Source organism: Dermacentor andersoni, chromosome 1 (assembly GCF_023375885.2).
Source record: "Dermacentor andersoni chromosome 1, qqDerAnde1_hic_scaffold, whole genome shotgun sequence".
Taxonomy (NCBI): domain Eukaryota; kingdom Metazoa; phylum Arthropoda; class Arachnida; order Ixodida; family Ixodidae; genus Dermacentor; species Dermacentor andersoni.
The window spans coordinates 62,009,556-62,025,965 of record NC_092814.1 but is presented as its reverse complement, the minus strand read 5'-3'; the positions used below and the strand labels follow the sequence as shown (position 1 = coordinate 62,025,965).

At 44.9% G+C, this 16,410-nt stretch overlaps 1 long non-coding RNA gene across 1 annotated transcript; it reads left to right on the top strand.

Moving 5' to 3' along the window:
• The first annotated feature begins 4,870 nt into the window (after positions 1–4,870).
• LOC129388193 (uncharacterized) lies at positions 4,871–6,807 on the top strand. Its single transcript, XR_008615225.1, has 2 exons — positions 4,871–5,159; positions 6,655–6,807. It is a non-coding gene; the product is annotated as an uncharacterized lncRNA (long non-coding RNA).
• The last annotated feature ends 9,603 nt before the right edge of the window (positions 6,808–16,410 follow it).

Here is a 16,410-nt window from a genome sequence, read left to right as displayed (position 1 = left end):
ACTCGCAAACAGCGTGCCGCAACTACCTACGCGGCAGAGTAGGGCACGGAGCGCTCCGCATACTCCGCTCCGGAGACCACATAACACAACGACAAACAAAAGAAGAACCAATTAGGCATACGATAGTATGGACGCCGGGACACACGGGAGTGGCAGGGAACCAAGAGGCGGACAGAATAGCTCGAGGGTACACTTATTACCGAGCATCCAACGTAGGCGACCTCGAGGAGACCGAACCTGTACCCCAAGACTATTCGGCGATACTAAATTTCTACAAGGGCTGCAGAAAGCGGTATCCACCACCGCACAACTCCCTTAGCAGAGAGGACTCTGTCGCGTGGAGGCAGCTACAAACGGGCTCGTACCCGAACCTAAACGTACTCAGCAAAATTTATCCCACACAATACAATGACAAATGCCCCTGGTGCCACGAAACACCCACGCTGTATCACATAACGTGGGCATGCCAGAAGATAGACGTGGTACCCGTTATACCAAACCCGAGTGCGGAGCAATGGGAGGGAGTGCTCTCCAGCGATCACCAGGTCGACCAAGAAGGTCTGATTCGGCGAGCACAACTGGCAGCAGCATCCAGCGGAGCCCTGGACTAAGGGCAACCGACCGTTGTGCTAGAAGATGGACGATTCCATTTGAAGACCGCAGAAGACCAGCGAATCTAGAGCTGATAAAGTTTTTTCACTCACTCACTCACTTTCTGTCAGATTCGGCTTTCCGACACTCCAGGAGGACATGGAGGACGGTCAGCCTCTCCCCATATCTCCCACAGGTTGGGGGCTCATTTCCAGTGAGTAAAAAATTGTGGGTGCCAAATGTGTGTCCTATTCTTAGACGACAGAATAGGACATCTGTTCGGCGTTATTTTGTTGCAGCAGGCCAGAACCCTAATTCTGGCTTTATTACGTGCAGTTTATTATTTGTTTCCATGTCCCACGAGCGTTGCCAGTAGTTTCGCAGTTTTCTGCGCAAGAAGGGCCTCAGATCTGTGACAGGGACTGCAGCGGTAAGGATTAACGGAATACGATGCAATTGATGTGGCCATCTGGTCCGCCAGAACATTGCCTTCGATGCCCCTATGACCCGGCACCCAGCATATGATGACATGCTGGTTACATATATACGCTTTACATAGGACGGAATATAGTTCATTGATTACTGGATTTTTGTGCTTAGAGAATGACATCAAGGCCTTCACAGCACTTAGGGAGTCCGTATATATAACTGATTTCTGGAGTTTTGATTTCTTTATATACTTTACAGCTGACAACAGTGCGTAGGCCTCAGCCGTAAAGATACTAGTTTCCGGATGCAGTACGTCGGATTCCGAGAAGGATGGACCGACGGCTGCGTAGGACACCCCGTCGTGTGACTTCGATGCATCTGTGTAGAACTCCGTGCAGGAGTACTTGTACTGGAGTTCCAGGAAAGGCATTCGGATTTCGATATCTGGGGCTTCCTTTGTCTCTTGTAGGAAAGATATATCACATTGTACCAGCTGCCACTCCCAAGGAGGTAGCAGCTTGGCTGGATGCATTAGGCGAAGCTCGAAGAGTGGGACATGCATTTCTTCACTAAGCTCCCTCACACGCATCGAGAAAGGTTGTCTGACGGAGGGAAAATTGCGAAAGAGTGTAGAATATGTCATATCGTTAACAGTATTAAAACACGGATGTTGAGGATTAGAGTGCACTTTCAGAAAATATGTTGGGTTGATGTATGTTCTCTGCAGATGAAGTGACCACTCATTTGATTCTACGTATAAACTTTCAATGGGACTTGTTCTGAAAGCGCCCGTGGCTAAGCGGATTCCTAGATGGTGGACCGGATCTAGCATCTTTAGCGCGCTCGGGGCGGCAGAATGATAGATCACGGCACCATAATCTAATCGGGACCGAATCAGGCTCTTATAGAGACTCATTAGGCACGTCCTGTCACTACCCCACGTAGTCTGCGATAGAAGTTTCATTAGGTTCATTGTTCTCAGACATTTTTCTTTAAGATGTTTAATGTGTGGGATGAAAGTGAGTATATTGTCGAGTATAACACCTAGAAATTTGTGTTCTTTGTTTACAGGTATCTGTTGTCCACACAGTTCTAAGCAAGGATCCGGAACCAGGCCTCTCTTTCTTGTAAACTGAACACAAGAACTCTTGTGAGGATTGATTTTAAATCCATTTTTCTCTGCCCACTGTGACACCTTGTTCAAACCATGCTGTGCCTGTCTCTCGCAGACTGTGAGGTTGCAGGATTTGAAACATATTTGTATATCGTCTACGTAGACGGAATAGAAAATAGCTGGTGGTAAAGATGCACGAAGCGTGTTCATCTTTACGACAAAGAGCGTGCAGCTGAGTACGCCACCCTGGGGTACGCCAGTTTCCTGTATGAATGTACGCGACAGTGCAGGACCTATTTTCACTCGAAATGTACGGTTCTCTAGGTAGCTCTCTATAGTATTTAACATATTGTCGCGGATACCTAGCGCGGAAAGATCGCGCAGGATTCCGTACCGCCAGGTTGTGTCGTACGCTTTTTCCATATCCAGAAATACAGATAAGAAAGATTGCTTGTGCACAAAGGCATCGCGAATGCTCGCTTCGATGCGCACAAGATGGTCGGTTGTAGATCGCCCTTCCCGAAAACCACATTGAAATGGGTCAAGCATTTTACTGGACTCTAGGAGATGTACGAGACGGCGATTGATCATTTTTTTCAAAAAGCTTACAGAGGCAGCTCGTACGCGCTATAGGACGGTATCTAGTAAGCAATGAAGTGTCTTTACCATGCTTTAAAACAGGGATTACAATAGCCTCCTTCCATTTTGATGGAAGATAACCAGCAGCCCAGATAGTATTGAGAAGTGTGAGTAGCGTGGTTTGTTTGTCGGAGTGTAGGTGCTTAATCATATCATACGTGATTCTATCGGGGCCCGGTGCAGAGTTCCGACATGCTGATAAGGAAGCTTTAAGTTCAGCAATGGTAAAAGGGCGATTATAAGGATCGTTTGGCGTGCATTTCCGATTCAGAGGCTTTAGTTCTTCTATTGCTTTATATTTAAGGAAGTTCTCTGAATAGTGAGTGGAGCTAGACACGCGCTCGAAGTGTTCACCCAGAGCATCAGCTTGGTCAGTAGGGTATCGCCTTGTGTGTTTACCAAAGGGAGGGAGTACGTTTGTCGCCTTCTTATGCTATTTACCCTGTTCCAGACTTTGGCCTCATCTGCATACGTGTTGACACCCGATAAAAACTTCTGCCAACTCTCTCTTCTGGCCTGTCGGCGCGTTCTCCTGCCTTCGGATTTTGCTTTTTTAAAGTTAATAAGATTCTCCGCAGTGTGAGAGGCGCGTAGCGACCCCCACGCTTTGTTTTGTTTCTTACGGGCGGTCCTACATTCGTCGTTCCACCACGGGACGCGCCGTTTGCGTGCCAAGCCATTTACTTGTGATATACATTTAGTTGCGGCATCTATAATGAATGCTGTAAAGTACTCCACAGCAGCATCGATTTCTAAAGAAGACATATCAGCCCACGAGATACTAGTCAGAGTTCGGAATTTCTCCCAGTCAGCTGTCTCAATCTTCCACCTAGGAGCCTGTGGTAGATATTCGTTTCCTTTATATGTTCTTAGTAGTACGGGGAAGTGGTCGCTCCCGTAAGGATTGTTGTTAACTTCCCATTCAAGTTCGGGCAGTATAGACGGGGAAACTATACTAAGATCTATTGAAGAATAGGTTCTGTTTGCGAGAGAGTAATATGTGTGTTCCTTCTTATTCAACAGGCACGCACCAGAAGAAAAAAGGAACTGTTCAACAAGACGTCCTCGCGCATCTATACGATGGTCGCCCCACAGGTAGTTATGTGCATTGAAATCGCCAAGAACAACATAGGGTTCTGGCAATTCATCTATAAAGGACTGAAATTCATGTTTGCTTAGTTTGTAATGGGGGGGGGGGGGGGGGGTATATAAAGCGAGCAAATAGTGATAAGCTTGTTTTGCAGAACAACTCGAACCGCCACTGCCTCAAGGGCCGTTCGTAGCTGTAAACGTTGACACGCTATGCTTTTTTGTATTACAATTGCAACACCGTCCGATGATGCGACAGCATCATCGCGATGTTTGCGAAGGGTAACATACTGTCGAAGAAAGTTTGTGTATTTTGATTTTAAGTGTGTTTCCTGTAAACACAGCACTTTTGGATTGTGTTTATGGATGAGTTCTTGCACATCATCAAGATTCCTAAAAAGACCTCTGACATTCCATTGAATGATTTGTGTATCCATATTTAAAGAAAATTGGTGCTGTGTTTACGGAAACGGAAGTGATGCCTTAGGTTACAGAGCTCTTTCGAGGCCCTGTAACGGGGGTTCAGCCCTTTCTTGAGCGTTCGAGGGAGCCTCGCCGCTCCTTAGGCGTTTGGTGCGCCTTGAGGACAGGTCTAGTGTCCATTGCCTCTTGTGAGGTGCCGGACACGTGCTCTTGCGAGCGAGAAGTTACAAGAGAGAGTCCCGCCATTTAGGGCAAGACCCCTGCGCCCACCAGCCCGGAGGCCGATGGGGCACCCTGCGGGATTTGGCTGCGCCGGCTGTTGCCAGCGTTGCAAGGGGCCGGGGAGGTTGGGGCAGCCTCGGCTGCGCCCACCTTCGGGGTCGATGGTCCCCTCTGCTGTGTTGACGGAGCAGCGCTAGCTGCAACCGCCGCGGGGGCAGATGGCGTAACTGCCGACTCACTGCCTGTGGGTCGGACAGCCGCCGGAGGCCGTTGTGACGCTGCCCCCTTACGCGCCATATCCGCAAAGCTGCTCTTAGATAGGTATGACACCCGCCTACGTGCCTCTTTGAAAGATATGTTTTCTTTGACTTTGATTGTCACAATCTCCTTTTCTCTTTTCCAGGACGGGCAGGACCGCGAGTATGCGGCATGCTCGCCATCACAGTTGACACAATGTGGAGTGTTCCGGCACGTTTCGGAGGAATGTTCATTGTCACTGCACTTGGCACAAGTCAGCCGGCCTCGACAGTTCTGTGAACTGTGGCCGAAACGTTGGCACTTAAAGCATCTGAGAGGATTGGGAACGTATGGCCGAACACGAAGTTTGATATAACCGGCCTCGATGGACTCGGGAAGGACACTTGAGCCGAAAGTGAGTATCAAGTGTTTCGTCTTTATCTCTTTTCCATCTCGCCTCATCTTAATTCGTTTAACATTGATAACATTCTGGTCACTGAAGCCCTCCAAGAGTTCAGCCTCAGTGAGCTCCATCAAGTCATCGTCAGAGACAGCACCACGGGTGGTGTTCATCGTGCGGTGCGGGGTTATAATTATTTGGGTTTCCCCAAATGACACTAGTGTTGACAATTTTTCATATTGTTTTTGATTGCGGAGCTCCAAGAGGAGATCACCGCTTGCCATCCTCGACGCCTAATATCCAGGACCAAAGACTTCAGTCAATGACTTCGAAACAAGGAAGGGTGAGATAGTTCTTACTGGTTTATCTGGTTTTGCAGAATGGATGACATGGAAACGCGGGAAGGATTCTTTTTGGCGGCCAAAAAACTGGAAGACTTCATCGGTGCGCCCTCTTTTCTGAGGGCGATCAGGTAGTGGAGGGAAGGAAGTAGCCATGTGTGGACGTGTAGTTTTCGGCAGCAACGCTAGCCACCCACCATGGAGTCCAACAAGGGGACGCTGCAGGGCCTGAAAAACAGCTGTACGTTGCCACTATAACCCAATATGACAAAACCAAGGTTGGCTACTCACACAAGGTTAACCCTTGCTGCCAGGAAGGTTGGAAGTAATAAAGAAATGAGAAGGAGACAGGAAAGGTGGAAAGTAAGGAAAAGACGAAGGTTGTAGGGAGAGAGAGACAGGAAAAGGCAACTGCCGATTTCCCCCGGGTGGGTCAGTCCGGGGGTGCCGTCTACGTGAAGCATAGGCCAAAGAGGTGTGTTGCCTCCGCCGAGGGGCCTTAACGGTCCGAACACCCGGCATCGGCTCAACCCCCCGGATCCCCCTTTCCCCGGACACGGTTAAGCCGTGCACGGCTACACGCGGGAGGGTCCAACCCTCGTATGCTCGGGTACGTGGTGTCGCAACACACCAAACGCCTGCTGACGCAGACGCCCCTGCGGGGGACCAGTGCTGTTCTCCACAGTGTTGTGGCATTTTATGTCGGGTCGCTAAAGTGGACAGTTTCAACGTGATGATTACAGCGTTTCTGACCATCGCTTATTCATGGTTCAACGCCAATGTAACATCACTCTCAATCTCTCTGCGCTGTTTTTACGAACAAGAGCATTGTTGCGAATGTCCAAGCAATCCGACGTTTTCGCACTGGCCGGCGGCAAATATCACGCTGTGTCGGTCTCTAAGCTAGATGCAGTTACACTTAATGTTTTTCTAAATCATGTCGCGGCTAAGATGGTCAAAACTATTCGTTATGAAAAAAAAACATGACTGGCTTGATTTTGCCATAAAGAGCTACATTCGATAACCAGTTGTCAATTGCTTTGGTGCTTCATGCAATAATTTTGTGCTTCAGTGCTGCCATGTATACAGTGTAAATTCTTTCGTTTGTCATTTCTCTGTATTTGGATGTAAGTTGTTTTTGACAATGTGCTGTTTATTATTTATTTCAGTGACTCTATTTGGACTCTCGAGCTTCAGTGTTTTTGGACAGACATTTCAAGCGGAGAATTCCCCTGGCTTTGTCACGCTTCTTTCAACCTTTTTTGTCAGTGTGACAGGCGTCGTTATTAGGCAAAATTAATAAAATGGTTTTGCGTGCGTCACTATGGGTTTACCTTTTCATTTCGTGTGGCCCTCTGCAACAGGGCTCAAAACTATGCTCTGTCAAGCAGGAAGTGCATGCTGTAGTTTTAAGCATGAATTTCTCACTTAGTGGATAGAAAACAGCTTACTTTAGGTAATAAAATCACGGATTTTTACTGGGCGCAGCGAATGCCTAGGTCTTTAAAATGCCCTCAATACGTACTAAAAGATCCTCGAATGGTATTCTGAGGACGTCCTGAGGATGTGCTGAGGCCGGACAACAGGATTTGATAGGGATGTTTTGAGGCTCATGTTCAGTTCAGTTCAGTTTTATTTCCTTGAAAGACCCCTTTGCTAGGAGCATTACATAAGGGGTGGGTACAGTTGATAATGCAACAGAAAAACAGGTATTCAGAAAAGCTGTACAAGAAAGGTACATTTTCTCAAGTGCATAAAAATAAAGAATGACGCGTGAAGAAAAGCAGGTTATTTTTCAGCCAACAAAGACACATTCTCGAAGAACGATGTCGGGCAAGTGATTTTAGTGACGTGGTGTGGAAGGGCGTTCCAGTCTGATGCTGTGCGGGAAAAAAAAAGACGAAGAAAAAGTTGTATGGGAGCGTGGCCGTAAGACTTGTAGTTGGTGCCCAGTTCGTAGTGATATGCGTGCGAGTGGTGTGATATATCGCTCGTGAATTAGGGAACTGTAAAATAATTTGTGAAAGAGGCAAAGGCTGGCTATAGCACGGCGACGTGCAAGGGGCTGTAGATCAGATCTTGCTCTTAAGGATGATACGCTACGTCATATGAGTGGGAAGAATGAATGTATCTGACGATGTGGTCTTGAAAGAACTCGTGCACGTTAACAAGACAGACTTGATATGGATTCCGGATGGGTGATGCGTATTCAACTTTCGTTCTGATAAGGGATTTGAAAGCTAGGAGTTTTACGTTCTGCAGGACGTCACGCAAGTGTCTCATGAAGCCAAAAGTTCTGTTAGCTGATGAAAGTATGTTGGAAATATGTGTACCCCAAATGAGATCATGAGAAAGTGTGACGCCCGAATACTTAAATGGTTCTACTGATTCTATGGGAACGTTTACTATTGTATAAAAGGACAGGAAAGGGTTACGGCGGCGGGTAAAAGATATATGTTTACATTTTGTTGGGATTAAGAGTCATCAGCCAGTGTTCACTCCAAGACTGCACGTTGTTAAAACTTTGTTGTAAGGTGGTTTTGTCTGTAGCATTAGAAACTGGATGGTAAATCACGCAGTCATCGGCGAAAATTTGTATCTTGCAAATACGTGTAGGAGTAAATCATTAATATAAATTAAACACAGAAAAGGACCGAAAACTTATCCCTGAAGGACACCAAAAGTTACAGGGAGAAGAGTGGATGATTTGCCATTTATAGAAACGAATTGGTAGCAACCAGTAAGTAATGCTTCGAGTCATTTGAGTAAGTCACTGTGTAAGTTCAAAGAAGAAAGCTTTAGTAGCAAGTGGCGGTGAGAAATTTTGTCAAAGGCCTTTTCATGGTCCAGAAAAATAGCGTCAGTTTGATGGTTAGAGTCAAGGTTTACATGCAAGTCGTGCAAAAACAAAGCTAGTTGCGTTTCGGTAGAGAAACCCTTACGAAACCCATGCTGTGCCAAATGAAAAAATTTATTGGTGTCCAAATGATTCATCATCAGGGAGTAGATGACGTGCTCCATGATTTTGCATGAAAGGCTAGGTAGAGAGATAGGTCGATGATTTAGCGGTGTGTTCTTATTACCAGACTTGTAGATGGGAACGACCTTACCCACCTTCCACTCGTGAGGCATGGAACCCGTAGAAAATGATTGCGAGAATATAAGACACAAAAATTATGAAGAAATATATTTTGTATTTTTTAGCAGTTTAGAGTTTATGCTATCTATACCCGTCGAGGATGAAAGCTTGTTTTCAATTATGCGCAAAACATCATCAGGATAAAACACCACGCTCGGCATGCTAGAAGCTACGTTGCAGGGGACATTATACAATGGAACGTTATCATTAAAAAATACTAACGTAAATGCGATGTTGGCGTTGGGGACGTCCAAACGTACTCAATTGTATGTGATTTAATTATTTATTTATTTATTTATTTATTTATTTATTTATTTATTTATTTATTTATTTGCTTCGTCATAGTACAGTGTAACAGAAGGCGAAGGGTAAAGCCGTTTAAATGAGGCTTGAGGGATCCTCCGCCCCCTTTGTGAACAATGGCGAGAATGTCCCGAGAATGTCCTGCAGATGTCATTGTGTTGTCTGGGTATATATATTCTTTTACCCGAGGTATTTCCTGGCCCTGTATTGCCACTGTCTGTTCGCTGCTTTCATTGAATGCCATAACACCTGATTTCTTAACGCTAAATTTCAAACCTAAATTCTCGCCTTCCTGTCCATAAATATTAGCCAGACGTTGCAAATCACTTTGCTTCTTAGCTAGCAACACAATGTCGTCCGCATAAAATAAACCTGGAAGCTACTGCTCTACTACTGCACCTACCTGTTATGTATCAGAAATTAAACCCGATATTACTTAATTCTAGCGCCCTCTCCATCCTCACCATGTACATCATAAACAGTAGTGGGTATAAGGGGCACCCCTGCCTCAGTCCCTTGTTGATATCAACTTTCTCCTCGCTCCTCATCCCTTCCCATTAAACGCAAACGGTATCTTCTAGATAAATCTCTCTCAAAAGCTGTACACAATCGTCGCCTAAGCCTTCCCCTTCCAGAATATCCCACAAAATATTGCGGTCTACGTTGTCGTACGCTCCTGTAATGTCTAAAAAAGCCACATATAACGTTCTGCTCTTGATATTTCAATACACTGAGTAAGGACAAATAAGTTATCATCCAAACGCCTACCTATTCTGACGCCTTTCTGAGGTACTCCGAAAATGCCATTATTCTCTGCCCACGCTTGCAGCTTGAATTTGAGTGCCTGGATTGCTAACCTGTATATTACCGATGTAATGATCAACGGTCTATACGAGTGAATTCTATCTTTCTCCCCCTTACCTTTATAAATTAAATTCATTATACTTCGTCGCCAACTGCCTGGCATTCGTCTATCTTTTAAAGTTTTTTTCCACTGCTTTCACCAGAGCTTCGTTACTTCTTTGTTTTAGTTCAGTAATCTGCCTAGCGGGAACCTCGTCTAGCCCTGTGGCTGTGCGCTTAGGAACTTTCTCTACGGCTTTCTTCCAGTTGAAATTTGTCAGCACCAGCTCCACTTCCCTCTGGCTCTTTTTCATGCTCTTCTTTTCTTCACATACAACCTCGTCATTGACTTGGAAAGATTCGGCTGTAATTTTTCGAATGTAATTTAATGCCGCTTCCCCTTCCAGTTTGTTGCAAAGAGACGATCAGTGCCATCTGTCGCATGAACCATAAGATAACGAAAGCAACCACCACCGCCGCCCCTAGCGCCATCTGGTACGTGAGAGCGCTACCGAATGCGGAGTCCGTTGTTCCGTTGTTCCGTGCATGGGCGCAACGTGCAGCTTCGTCAAAATAAGGCTACGGACGTGACAAGGGCACCTAGATGTCTTGATGCGATAACGTTAGAATGCACGCTCGAAGAAAAACCCGTCTGTGTCAAAATTTGAAAGAAATCGCCGCCTTTTTTGCCCATTTCTTTCAGGAATATCTTCGTTAAATCGGGTTTGGTGGCCAAGAGAAGTCTAATTCAGGTTGATGACAGCATTGAACCCTATGGGTACCTGCCGGGAAATGGAAATTCCTTCGTTAAATCAGGAACTTCGTAAAATCGGGTTTCGTTAGATAGAGTTTTAACTGTACATAGGCAGTCACTTATAGGCAGTCACGTTGTACCCTGCCTAAGCTAACCACAAGGTTGGCACTTCGTGGCGTGAGGGTACTGAATTGTCAACACAAAGCGCTGGAAGCTGAAACAACGATAACCAAGTGAGTCTGTTGAAATCCGCATGGTGTAGATTAATTCATGAAAGGATGTGTTGCCGAAAACCTTATTGTAGCCATCAGACAAAGTCTACCGAGTTCAATCAGGTGCACGAAAACATTTCTTTTCGTGAATCTACATCTTGTAGATTTCCACGGAACTCTTTTGCATGCGTACATATAGGTCTGGAAAAATATTGGTATCATCCGAAATTTTTATCACGCTCCCTCCCCTCTAAGAAATAGTAATGATGACACCGAAGTAAAAGAAATGTATTCTTCCTTCTTTAGGTTCCTTATTGACATGTAAATAATACCGTGACGTTTTTTTTTATTACGATAACAATTAAAGGGTAAAAAACCCGGGGCACTTCGCCGACCAAATAAAGACTTAAAAGAAAACAAGACGTTTCGGCTCCCACACGGGAGCCTTGTTCACAGGTAAAATTCACAGGTTCACAGGTAAAAGATTATTTTACCTGTGAACAAGGCTCCCGTGTGGGAGCCGAAACGTCTTGTTTTCTTTTAAGTCTTTATTTGGTCGGCGAAGTGCCCCGGGTTTTTTACCTTTTAACCATGTTTCATCCCGACCAGACGGGCTTCCGTCAAACACTGAACTTCACGATAACAATTGCATGGGCATTCCAAGCGAATTTTTGCCGTTGTCGTCGTCGTCGCCGTGCGGTTCCGCGTACATTTAGTTATATGTATGCTATATGCCACGCCCTGCTATATTACACGCAGTATACGCATCTAATTGCCACACCATTTCTCCATTAACGTTGCTCATACCAGGACTTATATTTTTGACAAAGTTATTCCTCAAAATTTTGAGAATGGCTGTGCACATACAAGTGTCATGAAGCAAAACACCTGACAGCACATGCCTTTCATCTTAAATCTTCTCAGACTTTAATATTAAAAGTGCGCAACAATAACTAAACTAAACCTTAAAATGATGTAATTTCATTGGCGCGGCTGTGTACAGCCTCCGGGATCGGCCCACGAAAGAGGTTTGAAACCTACCCGATGCAGAAAAGTGGTGGTAAATTCCCTAAGAAAGACGTTGGCTTTTATTTATAAACAGAAATGAAATTGCCCGATGACATTCAAACAGAAGACCCCTAGCACAACAGCTTGTTTTTACTTAGCCAGCTTACGTTCCCTTCAATTCATACTGCCACTACAGATACCAGCCTTACACTTCGTGGAATATTATAACATGTTGCTATCGCATTCGTTGCTTCATCCGTATGGCGAAACTGGTATTTTTTCGACATTTCCTCCTTGCGTGTCATGAAATGGCCCATTTAACTGTGCTATCGCCACAAATAATCGTTGGCAGCGCTCACGGCACGCCTTTTATCGCTATGGTCATTGATGTGACCGTCGATCGCAGTTACTCGTTTAAATGATAGCTGCTTCAATAGCGTCTGTCAGGTCCGTCCAGTGTTTTCGCTTTGTCGACGATGTGCCTTCATATCATTCACACCTGCACATTAGGTGTTTCCCTCGCTTAATCGCACAACCAAATAAGCCACGCATAATACCCGACTCCTTAAAAGGACACTAAATGGGAAAATTTTGCAACGCTAGTCGCGTAAATTGCACTTTCGGAGTAGAGACCAACAGTGGGGGAAAAAGGCGAAACAGCTGGAAAGTGTCATTAAAGCATTTCCAACACATCTTCGTATGAGTGCCGCCATTATCCACGTTGGGCTGTTGTAAGCTGTTGTACGCATGTGCGAGCACCTAGCACTAAGCATGAGTACGATACCTGTCCTCGGCACCTGCTTGCGACATTCCGCGAACCGCGTGTTTGAACGTGGGAATGTAAACAGTGAAATTGGCTGTAACAGCTGCAGCACGGTTCTAAAATGAATAATCGAGTACCGATATGGGCTTCGTTCACACATGCTTCAGCACCTGCAATGTTCAGAGCACTTGATATGACAACAGCTGGGCTGCTTCGATGGAAGGTGTTTAACGACCCTTTGAAAAGAGTTGCAAGATCTCTCGTCGACACAGCTGTTTAGGCACTACGCAGTGAGCCAGATGCTGCGCGCGAAATGCCTGGCTCGTCATACAGAATCACACGGAAACTCTCATATTTTCTTTTTAACCGATATGCCCGTGACCATTCTAGGCTCTCTCGCAAAAAAAAAGGAGAAGAAGATAGGCAGAGATGAATATCTAGAGAGTAGTTATGCCTCTCGCGCTCTCGCAAAACCATCTAGGAATAATGGTGAGAAACTGAAGGGCAGAGAAAAGCGAACCGGGATTTTTACAAGATCATTTATTCCTACACCATTTTCTTTTTATTGCGATGACAATTATATGGACATTCCAAGCACAAACTGGACGATCTCCCCTTCACAGAAGCAAAAATTCTAGGACACTGGTCTAGACGGGTTTCAGCACTCAAACCCTAAGGGCTCTGCTCAAGTTCTTAAAGGTTCGTGAATTGTGCGATCGTCTTTGAAAGTTGTAGCACGTAGTATCGCGTTATTCTGTGAATTGTTCTCACTTTCCTTTTTCTTCTTTCACTTTTTATTACATTTACTCCTTCGCACAGCACATGGTAGCCAGCCGGTGCTTACAAAGGCAAACTTCCCTGCCTTCCCTCCCCATTTGTCTCTCTCTCTCTCTTGGCGCCGCCGCGATGTTCGGTATATAGTGAAAGGGCGATAACATCGTCGCCGGGCGTCGTATGCTTATGCGCGAGTGAACAAAACACGCGAGTGAAGCCGATGATTTCGGCTCAATAGACCTCAGGCTCTGCCCAGGCGGCGCTGTGGAAAAACCCATCACCAGCGCCCCCATCGCAGCCTTGGCGCTAACTGAGTAGTGCAAGGAGAGCTGTCCGCAAGCGAAGGTGCATAGGCCACAATGGACCCTTCTCTTTCGTTTGTGTTGAGGCACGGTTTTCTAAAAATCAAGGACTTGGAAAGCTTCTTCCACCCATCCACGCTTCGGAAAGGAAGTTCCGCAGGGCAAAGTACGTGTACAATATAAAATAAAGTCTCAAGTGTTATTTCGGCGTGCTGCAACTCGCAAGTACAAAGAGCATCAGGTTTGTTTTTAGGCATATGAGCATAAAAATCTAAGCCTTTCAAATTGGTTCATATTGAAGATGTCCTGAACACAAGACTTAAGTATCTCCTAAATTTTTATGTATTTTATCGTAATGTTTTGTCTCGCAATTATTTAGAGAGAGTAAATCCTAGCCTTTTCCAGGGCAGCGAACAGAAAACGTTTTCCAAGGCAGCAAACAGCGTGCGATCATAACGAAAGTAAGCTTCCTACAGTGCCTACGCACTGCATCTTTCTTTCTCGCAGGAGTTACAGCATCGCTCAGTACCTTAATTTGAACTTTTCGCAGACGCTTCGAGCAACAAGCGCGCACAAATAAATGCAAATAAACGCGACATTCTTTTCTTTACACACGTGCGTTACTTCGCAATTACTCATCCAGTGCTCCTACAGCAACTTTATTGCTCACATTTGAAAAACGCAGTCGAGCAGGCTCAGCACATTGCGAAGCGTGCTTGTTGTATCGGCGCAGGACATACAAAATACCGAAAGTAGAAATGAGTTCGTGATACAACGATGCTCTAGAACAGGATTTTGAATACATCATCATCATCAGCAGCCTGGTTATGCCCATTGCAGGGCAAAGGTCTCTCCCATACTTCTCCAACTACCCCGGTCATGTACTAATTGTGGCCATGTTGTCCCTGCAAACTTCTTAATCTCATCCGCCCAGCTAACTTTCTGCCGCCCTCTGCTACGCTTTTATTTATTTATTTATTTTATTTCAGAATACTGCCAGCTTCCATTTGGAAGCCCAGGCAGGAGTGGTACAAACATCACGTGAGTTCAAACTTTTTCCTCAAGGGGATACAAAAAAAAGTAAAAAAACCAGCCTAATAGGCAAAGTTAACACATGCAAATACACAAAAGAAATACGATGATGCCGTCACATTGCTGCCAATAGGAAAGGCGTAATAAATGAGTCATCAGAATATGTAACAAGCAAAGGTACAGTGAATGCCTGACATTACAAGCACGTCTGTACTGCAGATAAGAAGGAACCTGGAGTGGCTGAGTTGACCACGCTTTGCGGAAGAGCGTTCCATTCGCGAATTGTCTTGGGCAGGAAGGAATAAAGATATGCGTTTGTTCTAGCGCGCGGCAATAATATTGTTTGATTGTGCTTACCTCTGGTCAGTCGCGATTTGTTAAATTGCATGTAGTTGTCAAATCTCATTTTAGTGTGGTTGTTAACTATGTTATACATTGCTTGTAGACGGTGCATTTTGCGACGAGTTTCTAGTGTCTGGAGCCCAGATCGCAACCTTAAAGAGGTAACTGAAATGCGCCAATTGTAAGCATTATAGATAAATCTAAGAGCTTTTTTTTGTACTCTTTCGATAATGTCTATACCAGCCTTTGTGTGAGGGTCCCAGACTATATCGGCATACTCGAGTGTTGGCCTAATAATTGCCTTATATGCGGTTAGTTTGGTAGCACTAGTGCAATTTTTTAAACGGTGCTTTAATAACCATAACTTTTTCATTGCTGCCGCAGAAACATACCTAACGTGAGCGGTATAGCTCATCTTGGAATCAATTGTAATTCCAAGATATGTGAATTCCTCTACCTGTTTAATGTCCATATTATTTACCATGTAAGTGCAAATTAGCGGATTTTTTTTACGTGTAATAACCATGTGCGCGCATTTCGAGATGTTTAGGGTCATATGCCACCGGATACACCAGTCGTGTATTGCTATTAGATAGTCAGTTAAGCTAGATTGGTGATCCACAGATTGAATGCTCGAGTAAACAATACAATCGTCCGCAAAAAAGCGGCACCGCACGGAAAATTTGCAAGCCAGGTCATTTAGGTAGATAAGAAAAAGAAGTGGCCCTAAAACCGAGCCCTGTGGAACGCCCGAAAGTACAGAGGCGAGCGATGAATTCGAAGCACCTATGCTGACAAATTGTTTTCGATGCGTCAAGTACGAATCAAGCCAACGCAAAATTTGTTCGTTGCGTATGATGCTGTTTAGCTGTATCATCATTTTTTTGTGTGAAACCCGATCGAAGGCTTTTTCGAAATCTAAAAAAAGAATGTCTACCTGCCCACCTTGATCCAAGATTGCCAGTATTTCGTTGGTCATATGAAGTAACTGCGTAGTGGTAGAAAAGCCACGCCTGAATCCATGCTGACTCTCACTAAAGAAGTCATTATTTTCTAAAAAGGAACTTAAATGCTTAGAAATAAAGTGTTCCATAACTTTAGAAGCGGTGCAGAGTAGGGAGATAGGTCTGTAATTTTCTACATTAAGCTTGTCGCCCTTTTTGTGGACTGGGACTACTTTGGCGACTTTCCAGTCATTAGGCAGATCCCCTTCGTTTAAACTTACGTTAAATATTATGAACAAGTATTTCGCGGACCATTCGGCGTACCGATGTAATCCATTCCGTAACTCTTAATGACCATCGGTTATCTTCCCTCCTCATTACGTGTCCTGCCCATGCCCATTTCTTTTTCTTGATTTCAACTAAGATATCATTAACTCGCGTTTGTTCCCTCACCCAATCTGCTCTTTTCTTATCCCTTAACGTTATACCAATCATTCTTCTTTCCATAG